The 17,284-nt window shown below is 33.9% G+C and overlaps 1 pseudogene; it reads right to left on the minus strand.

Moving 5' to 3' along the window:
* Positions 1–6,850: 6,850 nt before the first annotated feature.
* On the minus strand, positions 6,851–7,801 carry LOC114028699 (annotated as a pseudogene).
* Positions 7,802–17,284: the final 9,483 nt, after the last annotated feature.

The raw sequence follows: 17,284 nt of genomic DNA on the forward strand, positions 1-17,284 counted from the left end.
TATTCAGGAAAAGAAGATTTCTAAATCTACCATGTATTGACAATTTCTCCAGTGTATAGCAAAATCTAATTTTTTAGGCATTAAAAATGAACTAGGATGAAGCACCAATTGTATCTTAGACATGATAGAATTTGTTTATTAATACCATAGAACCAAACCAGGTAGACCTCTTGTTTTGGAGTTTACAACTTTACTGGCATGGCTCAGCGAGAAGCACATTCAATTCAGTACTGAAATGTTCAATTCACACTGGGCAGTAATGTAAGCCATGGAAGCACTGCTCCTAAATGCTGGGAAGATGATTTGAGCCAAGCAGGCTTTTTGTATATCTCAAGTATTATTTTCTGATCTGGTACACAGATAACCAGGCCTGTTTCAAAACTGATGCCTGAAGTCATCTTTGAGGTGGTCAGTTATGTTGAGAATGGGACAAAACTTCTCATCACCATGAACACCCATAAATAATCACCTTCCACAAATAGATAGGAGAACAGAAGAGCAATGGAAGTTGAAGCAACCCCTCCAAATCAGTCATGTTTCTAGTTTACCACTACCCATTATCATAGCAAGAAACTGCTCCCTTGGAGATATAATCTGGCCTTTTTCTTCAGTATGTTCTGTAGCAATAACTATTGACCCAGAGCTGAAATTTATCCACTACCAAAGTTCTTGAAAGTATAATTCAATGTAAGAAAGAGACATGAAAATAAAATTAAAGAACAACCATTGTTACATGCATTGCTGCTGTGCTTTAAGGACTCCAAGCCCTTTCCTTTTTCCTTATATCTGAAACACTATGTATTGTGTCCACCTATTAAGAGGTGAAAACTTTGAGAATATGGTGTGTCTTCCACTTTTATTGATATCTGAAATGCTTAGCCCAGTGTTTTGTATAGAGTAAATGTGAAAAGATTATGCTTTTGTTAATTCATCCAAATTGATTTTGGGGTCTCAAGATCTTTTACAGAAACTGGTCTTTCATTTAGTGAGTGCATTTTAGATCTAGTAACTCTGAAGCTCTTCATGGCTTAACCCCATCCTACCTTTTTGGAATTTTAAAACTATGTTCCTTGCCACTCTGCAACCCCATGACACTGAACTACTGGCTTATCCACAAATAAGACACTCCGTGTCTCAGCTCTGGGAATTTTCTCAAAAATTCACTATGCCTGGAACAATCTCCCTCCTTTTACGTGCCTTCTGACCTCCCTGAATTCCTTTGACTTCTAACTAAAATCCTACCTTTTATGAGCCATGATGAACCCCCTCTTATTTCAACTATTTTCACTCAGATAATTATTTCCTATTTTTCCTAGATATAGCTGGCATTGTGTATGTGTTTCCATTTGAAACATTTGATTGTCACCTTTTTGAGGGCAGAGATTCTTTGTTTTTAATCTCTAGAATTTAACTGAGTCGTTGGCACATAGTAAATTTTTTTTCAATATTTACCAATCTATTCTTGACTTAATGTAGACAACCACATATGTGTATACTTCTGGCTTTGCTTTGACTGATTCTAGATTCTAATGTTTCCCAGTAGCATATTCACTTCCCATTCATTTTCACTATGACTTTCATCAGTGCTTTGCTTAGTACTTCAAAAATATTACAACACTGACCTTGCTATTTCTGTGCATGTACCACAGTGTCTGATCCAGTGAACGAGCATAAGAGAAATTTTTAGGGAAATGTGTATTTGATGATGATGATGATGATGATTCTGATGATGATGATGATTATTTAAATCATGAAAAGGAGGAAGAGGAAAAAAAGAGCATTGATGATGACAAATCATGGTAGTGATTATGATAGTGATGATAATTACAATGAGTAATTAAGTTTTCCTGAGTTGAGAGGCAGCCTAATGTAAGAAGTAAAATATGGATTGCTGAATTTATAATCAGGAAGACTTGGTTCCAAACTTGTGCCCAATGTTAATAGGTTAGATGACCTCAGCACATTATTATCTTCTAAGATTTACCTTAAAATGTGTTTAATGAAACCACTTAGATATTTTTCTCACTACTCTGAAATAGTCTCAGTAGAAATTTAAGAGAATTAAGACAAAGAAAAACAATAACCCCCCACACACCAAGACCACTTTACTATTATAAGGATACCATTACAAGAAAGTATGCTCTGAAACTATTTAAACTCATACGGCTCAAGGGCAGGAGTGGATGGGTTATTCTTGGGGAACAAAGATATCAGCTATTGTTTAAAATATTAATAAAAATAATCCTGGAGAATCATACATGTAATTATACAAAGTCTATGTTTATGAATATTGTAGTAATAGAACTTTTAGTAATGAATAATTTTGTTTTGCTATCAGACAAGGGAAATTTTGTGTTGCTGTATTTCTAAGTAGCCCTAATCCCAAAGAAAAGCAAACTACTTAGAAAAAGACACTTGTTAGCCATTTATTTTTAACACATTTCACACCAAAATCACTAAATAATTTACTAGTGTTTTCCTTCATCATGACTTTCTACAACACAGTACAGTATTTGTAGTTCTCTCCTCAGCAACAACAGTTCAAAACTTTTCCCCAAGTCCTTTTTCATGGAAGAAAACTGCAGAAGAGGCTGCCATATTGACTAAAACTGAACTGCATGTCTTCTTCTGAGGTGAAAGTTGGAAGAAAATGCAGGAGAAAATTCAAGACCATTGGATCTAGAAAACAAGCACTTACTGGACCAGTCAATAGAACCTTCTGGGAAGTCCTGCCTTCTAGAACTCTTTCCCCATAGAAGCCAAGAATTTTCTCCAACAGTTTTTAAACCTGATATGCATAAGGATGAAATTGAAAACAAAATAATTCAATGGGATAAATATGAAGACTAATATTTGATTTGATTTTTAAAAAGCTTCATAATTGCTCAATAGGAAACACACATATACATGTATGACATTCTTTTGAGAAAACATATAGTTTTTAATGAATTTCAACTGCATTGTGAGTATAGGGCATTATATATCAACTTAGGGCTGTAATACCATATCCACTAAGATAGATATGACATCCTGGCATAGGAAATGTCATTGTAGTTGCATTCTGCTTTGACCAGACCACATTTCAGCCAGTGTGATCAATTTTGGGTCATAGTGTTGAGGATGGACATTTATAAGCTCCTGAGTGAACAGAGGACACAATATTATTGGAGAGACAAAAGGTTCACCTGAAATAGATCCCAGAAGCAAAACTTGCAGGAATATCATAGCCAAGTTTAAAAACTCCCAGGTTAAGGACAAAATATTGCATGCAAGAAAAAAATAAAGCATTTTAAATATCATGGAGCTGCAATAGAGATCATAGAAGACCTAGCAGCTACTACACTGAAAGACGGTAGGTCCTAGAATGCTACATATCATAGATCAAAAGAGCTGATATTATGACCAAGGGTAATTTACCCAATTAAATTAAATATAATCCTGAATGAATATTATATATATAGATAAATCAATCTCTCTCTCTCTGTATATATATATATGTAAATATAGATAGATATATAATCTGTATAGATTATATATATATGTATATATACACAGAGAGAGAGAGAGAGAGAGAGAGAGAGAGAGAGAATGAACAAAAAGGTTTTCAGGTATTTGCGAGAAAAGCAGCAGAAATTAAGGGAAATTTTTACATATAAAATCAGGAGAAATATCAGGTAAACAGTAAAGACCAATTATAAGTGACTCAATAACATCCAAATATAAGGTACTCAGTAAGGTTAAGTGGCTTATTTCTTATATCTGAAAATATCAGTACTCATGACTGTCATTATTTGAGCAGTTTGAAAGGAAGGCTTGGGCTGAACTATCTATGATGAGGTGATTCTAAAAAAATGTGCAGGAAGAAATAAAAATAGTAATTATCTCATGTGAATGAGACATAAAAGGAAAAAAAATGATACAGAATGAACTACTTAGGGCAGGGCAGGTAGTGCAGAAACCTTACCCTCATCAAGAATGGATTAAAGAGGGAACAACACACACACCTATAGATAGATAGATAGATAGATAGATAGATAGATAGATAGATATAGATATAGATATCTAGATATCTCTACATATATCTAGATATCTATATCTAGATATCTCTCTTTCACTCTCTCTTTCTATATATATACATATATATATATGTGTGTATATATATATATACACACACACATACATATATATCTAGGAGGGTATAAAATTCATCCAAATTCAGAAAGAAACAAGAGGGGAAGGGGATAGGGCAGGGGAAAGAAATAAGGGAGGGAATTTTGGAGGGAACAGTAGGTTAAGGAATAAGAGGGCAAGGTAGCAGGTAGAAGTAAAGCAGAGGAGTGAGGAGGAATAGGATAAATTGTGTCAGAGGGATAGTGAGGAAAAATAGGAAGGAGGAATATATGCAACATGTAGCATATGCAGCTTAGCTTAGAATGTGAATGGATTGAATTTAATCATACAACTGAAATGGATGGCAGATTAAAAATTTGAATTGAACAATATGTTGCTTTCCAGAAACACTAGAAAAATGAGAGAAACACACAAAGATAAAATAAAGGGCAGGAAAGGAATTTATTATGTAAAAATAAAGGAGAAATGGTAATCATTATCTCAGAGAAAATTGCAGCTAAAGTAGACTTAGTCAAGACGCTATGTGTCACCAATATCATTCAATAGTTGTAGGCTATTTAAAAAAATTAGGCAATATAAAATACCTGAGAATATATGTGCTAAAATAAACATAGAAAATATATGAACATAAAAATAAAATACTTCTTACACAAATAAAGTCAGATCTAATATATTAAAGTAACATTTATTGCTTATGAGGAGGTAAAGCTAAAAAGATAAAAAATGGCAATTTTACCTTTTTAATCTATTAATTCAATGCTAGCCCAATTACATTACTGAAAATTATCTTAACTGAATTAGAAAAAAACAACAACAAAGTTTTTTGGAATAACAAAAACATAAATTTCAAAGAAATCAGGGACAAAAGATGTAAAGGAAGCAGATTAAGTAGTACCAGACCTTAAACTGTAAGGTAAGAGCGTTGTTGAAGTATAAAATGGATAAGTTTAATTTTTTAAATTAAAATTTCCTGATATAAATAAAGGCAAGGAAGCCAAGAATAGAAGGAATGCAGAAAATGGGGGGGGGGGTTCATTGATAATCTCTAAGATAGGATGATTGGGTAGAAATATTGGTGTGGAGTAGTAAATTATGAACTAGTTAGTTTAGAAAAAAACACATGGAAAGACTTGGGCTTATAAAAAAATGCTATCCACCTTCAGAGAAAGATATGACAAGTGAAAATATGACCAGTACGTTCTCACATATATGTGTATGTGTGTGTATCTATATGTTTCTATCTATCTCTGTTCCTATCTATCTATCTATCTATCTATCTATCTATCTATCTATCTATCCATCTCCACATTTAATTGTAGTCTTCTTTGGGGGATGAGGATAGAAGGGAGGGGAAAAACAAAGTAAAAAGTACACTGCAAAGAACAAACAAAACCTACAGAGAAGCAAAGTAAAGTTGGGAAGCTTTGGAAACAATGCATAGGATTTATTGTATAGGGTTTTTTGAAATGGAAATTTATGGTTTATAAAGAATCCTCTCTTATCTACTGTCTATTTGGCAATTTTTTTTTCTTTTCTTATTTTGTATCTAAGTTTCAAATTAATAGAAAAGAGAACATGGCATGTGATTACTGGTTGAAGAGTCTCTACTGTTAGCACAAAGAATAGGTTTACAGCATTATAGAATTTTAATTGAAATAACAATTAAAATGTATGTCCTTAAACTCCCAAATTTTATAGATGAATGGGAGTCAGAGAAGGTAAATATTTTGCCCAGAATTTCATAGGTCACAAGTAATAGACCTTTTAATTAAACCTAGGATCTCTAACTGTACAGAATGGCCTCAAAGTCAGATTTATTTTAAGCTTTAAAAATTTGAATCTACCCTAAAGTTTTTGGGACATGCTGTACAAACCAGTGTTCTTTTCAAATGAAAAAAAAAAGTCTAGGACTGAAGGTGGAAAAGAGATGGAAGTTTTCTTCAAGAAATTGAACAATTGGGGCAGCTAGGTGGTGCAGTGGATAAAGCACTAGTCCTGGAGTCATGAGGACCTGAGGTCAAATCTGGTCAGACACATGACACTCACTAGCTGTGTGACTCTGGGTAAGTCACTTAACCCCAATTGCCTCACTGAAAAAAAAAATTACTATAAGGAAGAGGGAATCAACTAGTTCTACTTCACAGAAAAGACCAAGAGGTATGGTTGAAAGACATAGAGGGGAAATTTAGGTTGTGATAAGGATAAACTTCTTAACAATAAGAGATATTCAAAAGAGGTTGACTGTTCTGGGGGATAGTGTGGCTCTCATGTACATATTTTTTTCCTTAATAAAACATAAGTTCACTGATGGCAAGAGCTATTTTTTTTTAAGTTATCAATGTAGGCCCAATGCCTAGAATAGTACTTGGTGCCAGCATTTTTTATATGTGTATTAAATGATTTTCTCTATCAAGAAAAGTTAAAACAAAGTTATGGTGTTTGCTATTGTAGTATACAATGAAATAGATTGATTTATAGAGATGTTTTGTATTAATCCTGTAAGAGATCCCTTTAATTAAATAGTCCACTAAACTAGAATTTATTGGAGGTTGACCACTAAGAAAACGCTAATAACTAATCAAAAGTCATTCTCTGACTGCATGTTAAGAGAAATGTTTTCCTCTAAAAGACAAGAGAAGGATAAAGGAGAAGTGGAAAAAAATGTAGCACATATTTACCTACTTTGAATAGTGCATGGAATCACACACTACATAGGGCCTTAAAAAGAAGGCTTACATGATTTTTTAAAGAGCTCCCTCAAGTCACCTTTCACCTCTTTGTTTCTCAGACTATAGCTCAAAGGGTTGAGCGTAAGGATGGCCAGAGTGTAAAACACAGAGGCTATTTTGTCTGTGTCAAAGGAATGGATAGATTGAGGCTGCAGGTACATGAAGAGGAGTGCCCCATAGAATATAACCACCCCCGTGAGGTGAGAGCCCAAGGTGGAGAAAGCTTTGTGCCTGCCCTCAGAAGAATTCATCCTGAGGATGGTCACAAAAATGAACAAGTAGGAGATAAGGATAATCAGGAGGGAAGAAATAAAATTAAATACAGAAAAGATCATAATGATTAGTTCAATCTCACTTGTATCTGAGCATGTAATGAACAATAGGGGAGGACCATCACAGTAGAAGTATCTTATTACATTTCATTTACAGAAAGATAATTTAAAAATCTTTAATGTGACCAACATAGATACGATGTTGCTATAGAGGTATGAGACAGCCACCAAGAGCCAACATGCCCTGTCTGACATGATGACCATGTAGTAGAGTGGCTTACAGATAGCAACATAGCAGTCATAGGCCATGGCTGACAGGATAAAAAGTTCACTGGTGATAAATATCACAAATAAAATTTGCTGTTTTGCACATCCATTATAAGAAATGATATTTTTCTCCTCTATGAAACCAACTAATATTTTTGGCCCAACAGCTGTGGAATAGCCAAGATCAACAAATGTCAGACGCCTGAGGAAAAAGTACATGAGGGTTTTTAGATGGGAATCAACAATGGTTAGGATAATCGGGCCCAAGTTCCCCGCAACTATGGCCATGTAGTTTAGCAAAAACACAACAAAGAGGGGGCCCTGCAGCTCAGGGCTGTTGGTGATGCCCATGAGAATGAATTCAGTCACTTGGTTCCCTGGGGTTTCATTCAGGTTGATCATTTCTACCATCCAAGAAATATAATCTGAGAAGAAAAGAAAGAAGCCTTCTTTGAGGACTGTTTGCATAGCTAACCAGGAAGTTAATGGATAGAAATATGTTAGATAGATATGAGGAGGAATTTTCGCACTCAAATACAATGTAATTTTATCAATTTAGATGATGTGTCATGAATTCACTCAAATTGAAATAATACTACCTTGTATCATTTGATATAATGTCACATTATAATATATCATATCATATTATATCATATCATATCATATCTTATAAATATCCTATCTCAAGGGAATAGTGAATGTGATTTTATTCTGCATAATAGTAAATCACAAAACTACTTTTCTCCAAGTGAAGGAACAGGACAATATTACAGATATGTTTAATATATGTTAACTAAACAATGGATCAAAAGATTACAATGAGATACCAATGTAGGATAGTGTATGTAATATCACCTTATGGAGGAATGGTGATGAAGTAAGTATTGAGTTTGCTTTGAAGGGAAGTGGAGACAGGATAAATAACATACCCAATACATTTCCAAAAATTTTGTGTAATTGACAGGTTGTTGGGCCATTGTCTATGACTATCAGTTGCAAACCGATAGGAAATGCTGAGAGATGAATTTTCCCTTTTTAGGAGTTACCTAAATCATTCAAAGTAAAGGTCCAGGATCGATTGTAATCTACTTCATATAGTGATTAATTGTATGATATCCAGGGTGACTCTCTATGTCTACTTGCTATGTATAGTTTCCTTTGTCTTTGCCTTATCAGAGAGTAAATATTTGTCCACCTGGATTATGAAGTTGAACTAGGCTAGCAGTTTTGTTGTTTTTAATGCTTCTTATTGTTCAGTGACATAGCATTGACCAAAAAATCACACTAATAATATGCTTATTAGTGATTATTATTATTGTTATCAATTTTCCTTGACAAAAACTATTTGATACCCCTGGTTGCAGAAAAAATTTCTGTAACAACTATTAACAGGTAGGAACTGATTTGATGGCTTTCCTAGAATAATTTTATCCCATTTCAATGTCATCAAATTCTGCCCAAGACCACAAAAGTCTCCTGTCCACCCCCACAATGGACATAGTGATTGACTTTTTGAACTGAGAATTTTGGACTCCATGTTTTTGACCTCTGCTGCCCTGGATGTGCAAAGAATAATGTTACCTGCTTATCTGGAAGGCTGAATCGTCCATAGCTTGTTCATGAGATCTGTATGGCCAGCTGCTAGAGTCAGACTTTATGGTTTCCTCTGTCCCCATGAAGTCCCTTTCCTCAAGCAAGGGAAATGTTTAATTAATTTTGGATGAACTTGTCATGGAAATTTCCCAGACAGTAATAAGTGAAAAAGTCCACTGGACTATCTAATTTAATGAAGCTTATGTTATGTTCTAGGCTTCTGTTTGTGGTTGATATGCCATGGTTGCATCATGCTCAGGGAAATTGCATAGACTTCTACAAGAGGACTCCAGTCAAGAACACTTCATGTTAATCATCCAACATACTATAAGCCAAGAAGATGGAGAATACCCAGAGTATAAGAGGATGTAACAGAAAGATGAATGGGCAAAATGAAGAGTTTGCCTTTGTGGATGCATCTCTAGGACAGGTGGGTATAAATGGACTCAGTGTTGGCCACCAAAAATAACTTGGGGTAGATTAGCTGGGTGGATTGTCTTTAGAGTATTACAGGTTCTTTTGGAAGGAGCTAGGTGATGCAGTGGATAGACAACTGGTCTGCAGTTAGGAATAACTGATTTCTACTCTACCCTCATACACTAGCACTCTGACTTTTTACAAGGAACATAATATCCTTCTGCCAATTTTTCTTTCTGGTAAAATAGACCTAATAGGAACCTTGAAATGTCAATATTGCTATGAGGAACAAATGAAATTTTTATCAGGTAGCTAAGTGGCCAGGTGAATTTGTCTCTGTACCTAGAGTCAGAAACAGATAAGTTCAAAAGTTCTTTCAGATACTTAAGGTCAGTGTAACTCTAGTCATGTATGTTAATCTTTGTTTGCCCCAGTTTCTTAAACTAAATAATTGTTCTTCCTAGTCATATTGTTTTGAGGAACCATTGAGACATTATTTGTAAAGTGGTTAGCACAGAGGCTGTCCTATAATAGACATTGGATAAATGGTGAATATTTTCATTCTTGATGACTCCAGTCTTTTCTGAAGGAGGACCATATATTTATTTTTTTAAACTTTTTAATAACATTTTTATTTTCAGCTCAAACATTCTTATCTCCCTCTAGTCAACTCCCCTGAATTCTGAAAAAAAAATCAATATGATACCCGTTATATATGCAAAATTAGACAAAACATTTTTCCATATTAACCATTTTATTAAACATATATATATATAATATACAAAAAAGTTGAAGAAGAATATTCTTTAATCTTCACTCAGTTTTCATCAGTTCTCTCTATGAAGATGGATAGGATGTTTCAACATAAAACCACTGAAATTGTCATGGATTATTATATTTGATCTGAATAGCTATGTTTTTCACAATTTATTTCCATTACCTACATTGCTGTTACTGGGTACAATATTATCCTTGTACTGCTTGCTTCAGTTTTAATCAGTTCATATAAATATTCACCAGATTTTTCTGGAATCTTCTCTATCATCATTAGATATGAATATTTTTAGATTCTTTTGGGCACATATTTTTGATAATCCTCTGGCATAAGATAGTCCCTGCTTGGAAGACATGGAGTTCTTTTATTGGACATTGTTTTAGACAAGTGGATTCAAACATTTTATCTTCCTTCAGTGCAAAAGCAGCTGTCAACAAATTAAGGCCTTTCTGGAAAGGAAATTTATGTCTATGAAGAGGTCAGTGGGCTACCCTGAATTAGGGGAAAAACACTTAATAAGTTTATATGCCAAGAATAATATGTAAAACAATGGGGTCGACTTAATGCAATTCTTTATTGAAATGTGATTGGGAAGACTGAGGTAGGGTATAAAGAGTAAATAGGGAGAAGGAGATCCTTAATGCAATTGAAAAATACACATTAACATAAAGCAAAACTCATGTAATGGTGGTGATGTGTTGGGGAGCAGAGAGACATGAGTCAATTTAGCTGGAAAGGTATTTTTCTTGTGTTTATTACTCCTGGAATGAATGGTATGCTCCAAAATGTCTTGAATCTGAGATTCCCTGGCCAATATGTGTATCATGATTTAGAGCACATGGTGGAATTTTGGAGTACAAAGCTGCAGAGAGAAAAGAAAAACTCGTAGTTGGTGGGGTACAATTTTTGGGAACACAGCTGTATTAGCCTTAAAAATTATAAGTTCCAGTACTTTTTAATGACTGGATTCTATAAATTACAGCCTATCATAAGTGGAGACTATTATGATGATATCAAGATCACCTAGTCTAATCTTGTAGTAGTATAGTTCCCAATTGTTGTCCAGAATGGTTGGATAAGTTCTTAAGTACATAAACAGTGAATTTGTGTACTTATTTTTTCCATATACTCTCCATCACTTATTAATTTCCTTTTCTTTCATATCAGCCAATTTAATAGATGTGAATGAGTAATAATAAGTGCATGTCTCTAATTATTAGTTAAGAACTTTTTTCTTTTAAATATTCATAACTTTGTTTTCTTCATCTTAGAACTCACTATACATATCCTTTGACAGTTTATTAAGTAGAGAAAAAGTTTTATTTTATTAATTTGATTCAATTCCTTCTATATTTGAGAATACAATCTTTTATTTAAATAAACAATTTGGGAGACAATATTTATGACCAATTTATTTTTAGTTCATTGGTTTCATTTGTTTAAAACTTTTTTTTGTAATTTAATGTAATCAAAATTAGATATTTGATCTCCCCTGATATTCTCCTATTTGGTCAAAAAATCTTCCCTTATCCTTGAAACTAACACTTTTTTCATTCTTGCTTAATTTACTTATAAAATTATCCTTTACATCTGCAACATAAACCACTTTAACTTTGTATTGTTACATGGCATGAGCTGTTGGTCTGTGCCTACTTTCAGCCAAACTGCTTTCTAGTTTTCTTAGCAATTTTTGTAAATGGTGAATTCTTGCCTCAGAAGCTTGCAAGTTTGTTTTTTATTAAACACTACATTACTACGGTTATTTAGTACATCGTATTTCGTACTTAATATATTCCCACTGATCCATCACTTTATTTCTTAGCCTGTACCAGGTTGTTTTGATGATTACTGCTTTGCAAAGTTGTTTGAAATGTTATACTTCTAGGCTACCATTTCTTTTTTTACTTTTCTATAGATCTCATTGATATTTTTGACCATTTGTCCCTCTAGAAGAATTTTATTATTATTTTTCCTTGCTGTATAAAACACTTATTTGGTAGTTTGACTGGTATAGAACTAAATATATAAATAGTTTTGGATATAATTATGATTTTGTTATATTGGCTCAACCTACATTTGAGTTATCAATATTTCTATAATTGATTAAATCTGTATTTGTGAGAAAATGGCATTTTATGGGGGTAACTAGATGATGCAGTGGATAGAAAATGGAGCCTGGAGTTCAATCTGGTCTCAGATACTTACTTGCTGTGAGACCATGGGCAAGTCACTTAACTTCGTGTACCTCAGTTTCATCGTCTTTAAAAGAACTGGAGAAGAAAAAGACAAACTACTCCAACATCTTTGCAAGAAAAACCAAAATGGGGTCACAAAAAGTTGAACATGTGTGAACAACAAGAAGTAATCTTTTTTTTAAATGTCAATATTATACATGTGATATTGCAGAACTTTGAAACATGGAACACAACAGTGTCAGAAAAACAGAACAGGTAACTCTCGAGGCAGTCCACTCCATTTTACATCAATTCTAATTTTGTGGTGAATTTCTGTAACTTGAGATGGAGGCTTGTCTTAGCTAAATGAAAAATGGAAGACATAGATCCAGTCCAACCTCACGAAGACATATTTAAGTAAGATAAATTCAGTCATTTTTAATCATAGCTGACTCTTCATTCAATTGACCCTTGGCTTTGTTTTTTGTTTGTTTGTTTTTGGTGCAGATATTGAAGTGGTTTACCATTTTCTCCTACTGCTACTTTACAGATGCATAAACTGATGCAAATAGAGTTAAGTGAATTGCCAAGTGTCCTGCATGTAGTTTCTGAGGCCAGGTTTGAACCAAGGAAGATGAGTCTTCCTGACTCTGGGACCAGAATTCTATACACTGTACAACTAGATACCCAAATCAGTACTCCTCAATTATAGTAGGAAGAGAGATGATGTCTGGCTTAGACAATAAATAAACTGAAAGGATTTGATATGCTCTCTGGTAAATAGTTTTTCCACTTATCTGAAAGCCTTGTACTTAAAGAACCTCAAGAAATTATAATACTGCCTCCAACTGGACTCACCCAGTCCATCAATGTTCTCGGTTAATATGTCCATTGTGTGAGATCTATAATTTGCTTTTTGTCACTTAAGAATATTGCTTTTCTCAGCATTATGCATGTCAAGAAACTCCAGCTTCTTCAGAGCAAGGAGAGTTTTTTTTTTTCTATTACCTTCTAATTTTCAGTACCTATTCCAGTCCCAAACATAGCAGTTGCTTAACAAGTGATCTTTAGATAATGGTGAATTGGAAGAGATTATCAAAGAAAAAAAAAGGACACGTGATTTAGAACCTAAAAAGAACAATAGGGGATGGAAATGAACAAACAGAAGATATGTGTGGAAGCTCACAAAATACATTAGTTTCATTTTATGTTTAGATATTCTTTGTTTTCAATTAAACACAAGTTTATGACTTTTACTTGTTTCTTTCTGATTCTTATTATTAAAAGAAAATTCACATTTAAAATGGAGAATTATAAGTCTTTCTATTTTACTAATCATACAATTCATTTCCTGAGAAAGTATGTCCATATGTATTGAATATTATTTCCCTGAGGCTTGATTAAAGAATGCATGATAGTAAAATAATTGTATGTTCTGACTTATGGTATTGGAATGTATTCAGATTTGAAAATGATTTAAATGCTTGTTAAGTACTGCCTACATTTATGCAGTGAACTATATTTAACAACATTTTTCTTAATTGCAGGTTTGCTCAGTGAGTTAAAACTCACTAATACGCAGATGCCTATCAATTCTCATTCAGAAAAAAAAATATTGACACAGTTCCATCCAACCACTTCCAATAGTAATGAGAATTACTTGTGTTTTTTTTTCTAATTTGTAAATTATTTACTTTAAGAATTACCACAATTAGTTTCTGAGCATCTGCATTGTGCATGTGGAAGAACTGAATTAGTATATAATACAACCTTTTTGAAGTGATCAGTGATCAGTCTAATAATGTCATTAGATTATCATCAAGTAATGTCATCACCATCCACACACATTTATTGGGTGTGTCCAGTGTGCCCATTGTTGGTGAAACCCAATTCAGGGAACATGAAGTATCTTTAGAGAAACAAGACACTCTCTCCAACTCAATTATTTGGATACCTATGATTGGAAATGAAAGAAAAGCATGTGATGAGTGTTGTATAGTGGATTGAAAGCTGGCTTTAGAATCATGAAGGTCTAAGCTCGAGTCCTGGCTCTGGCACACAAGACCATGTTTTTTCTTCAGTTTTTTTCTTCTCAATATTCATTCATTTCTTCATTTTTGTTTTTGTATGTTCAATGCCTATCACGGTATGTATGAGAGAATGCTTGGTTTTTGTTAACTGCTTTTTTGATAGCCATACACATTTTAAGATCTTGTTCTCTTCTGTTTTTATTTCATGATATGTCTTTTACATTTAGGTCATAATTACATTTACATTTCTTGTGGAAAATAGTCAATAATGATAATGATGATGATAATGATAATAATAATGGACATTAAAATCATGTTTACTCTCTGATAAGCAATTTGCTAAATACTTTACAATTATTTCACCATTCATGTTCACATCAGTTCTGGGAGGTAGGTTCTATAATTGTCCCTATTCTACACATAGGGAACAGAGGTAAAGGTTAAAAAACTTACCCAGGGTGACTCAGCTTGTAAGTATTTTCAGGTTGCATTTTAACTCAGGTTTTTATGACCCCTGGTGTGGTGTTCTATCCCCTTTGTCACCTAACTGTCCTTCTACAAAGTTTTAATCTATATCTAATTTCTTCTAAGCTGCTTTGTAGTGCTCCCTGTGAGAACTTGGAGTTTTTATCCAAGAAATTCTTGTTTTGAACTTTATTGAACAGTATGCTATAGAGTTTACTTCTTCCTGATTATTGCTTCTGCAGAATTTTAAAATGATTTTTATGTTCTTTAACCAGTAATAAATGATCTTGATGATTTTGACCTTTTGGAAAAATGAATAATCATTCATATAGGCCTTCTTCTTCTCTTTCCATTGCACCACTAGTAACATTCCAGGAATGCAGACACTGCTGTCCACTACCTCCACACCCATCCACACATACCAATACAAACAATGAAGAAAATAATCTACTGAACAAGTGAATGAGCCCTAGAGTATAGATGTGGCCACCTTGACTAATCATTTCTTCCCCAATTATGGCATGTTCCGCTAAAACAAACTTGTTCCCAGGACACCAGTAATGCCAGTCCGGGCAAAAAAAAAAAAAAGTGGAAGTATGAGTAGAAATACTTTTCATACTTTTTTGCTGCTCAAATTTCAATTGTTCTATAAGTAGTTAAAATGGCTTACTTTTTTCATATCCACTGTTTCCAGTTTTACTCATTCAAAGGAATTTTGAAAGTATTAATTTCTCAAATATGTTTTTACCATTGAATTTTTATTTTAGATTATCAGTTTTATCAAGTATGTGTCTTTAATATTATCTTTGATAATTTTAGGTCCCACACTGGGTAGAAATGACTCATTTGTCTGTGCTGTAACTCATCCCATGACTGATGTTGGCCCTCATGGTTCTGAATCAAATATTGTGTGGATATGATGTTCCTTTATGCTACTGTGCGTGATCCCAGGTGGATCTCAGATTCTGGTACTGCACCATTCATAGTATTCCAGGTATAGTGTTCTATCACAGCAGGGAATCATCATAATGTTCTTGAGGAAACTCTACTACTAGAACTGCATGCTGGCACACTATCCTGACTGTTGCATTTCCTGCAGGCACAATCACTGAACCTCTCCCCTGCTTTAGTTCTAACATTTTAAATAAGTTGAGTCTCTTTTCAACATAGAACATGTCCTCCCATATGAGCAGTGCCTGTTAAACTCCCACTTGTTCACGTATTATCTTTCTATTTTTATTCCCCAATAGAGCTCCCAGAGTCACTGGCTATCTGTGTGATTTTGAGGAGATGAAGGACCATCTATAAGAAGCTTGGTCTTCTACAAGTGGGGCTAAACATTATATTTCTAAAGACTCATTGAGCTCACAGAATTTATTGGAATTACAAAAAATCACTGTAGTTTTAAAAGATATTTCTTGTTATTCAGGTGTTGTAAGCACAATTAAGCCAAAATTCTATCCTCAATCCATGCATACCTCACATTTCCCTGAGGTTGATAAAGATAGATTTAATTAAATATGGAGTTATAAATTTAATTTTACATCTCAGTTACTCACAACTACTAAATATGGAAAGGCAGGAAAAATATTGTCTATGCAATTTCAAAATCTTGAATACATTGAAAATGATCCAGTATCAAACAACATATAATTTATTTAGAAATTGAAAATGAAAAAGGAGGAGTAGTGTTTGGTGGAGTTATTCTATTAATACTATATGACCAAAGCTTGTAGAGACCTTATGTTTGAGTTCACATCTTCACTGATCAATGAGAAGCACATTCAGCTCAGTACCAGAATGGCAAACTCAGACTGGTAAAGGGGGTTGGCCATGTAAGAACTGGTCATACATGTTGGGAAGAGAGTTTGAGTCAGGCAGACCTTTAATATATCTCAAGTATTATTTTCTGATCTAGTACACAATTAGCCTGTTGCCTGAAGGCATTTTTGAGGGGATCATTTCCAGGGCAGAATGGGCTAATGGTTCTCATTACCATGAATACTCATAGACAACCACCTCCTAGCAAAGGACAGGTAAAAAGAAGAGCTCTGAGAGTGCCATTAATCCTTCAGAGCCAGTCATGGTTTTTAGACTACCACTATCCACTATCAGCCCAAGAAACAGTCTTCTTGGAGGTGTAACATGGCCTTTTCTTCATTATATTAGGTAGCAACAACTATTGAACAAGAGATGAAATTTATCTACCACCAAAGTTACTGAAAGTATGGTTCAACCTAAGAAAGAGACATAAAAATGACATTAAAGAAGATGTATTATTATATGTTTTGTTGCTGTACTTTAAAAACTGCAAGCTCTCTCCATTTCACTTAGATCTGAAAACCTATCTATGTACTCTCTCCAACTATGTAGATATGAGCTCTTTGAAAGTATGCTACATTTCCATTTCTATTGGTGTCCCAAATGCTTA

The sequence above is a fragment of the Vombatus ursinus genome, unplaced genomic scaffold (assembly GCF_900497805.2).
Source record: "Vombatus ursinus unplaced genomic scaffold, bare-nosed wombat genome assembly UNPS02004996.1, whole genome shotgun sequence".
NCBI classification, from domain to species: Eukaryota; Metazoa; Chordata; class Mammalia; order Diprotodontia; family Vombatidae; genus Vombatus; species Vombatus ursinus.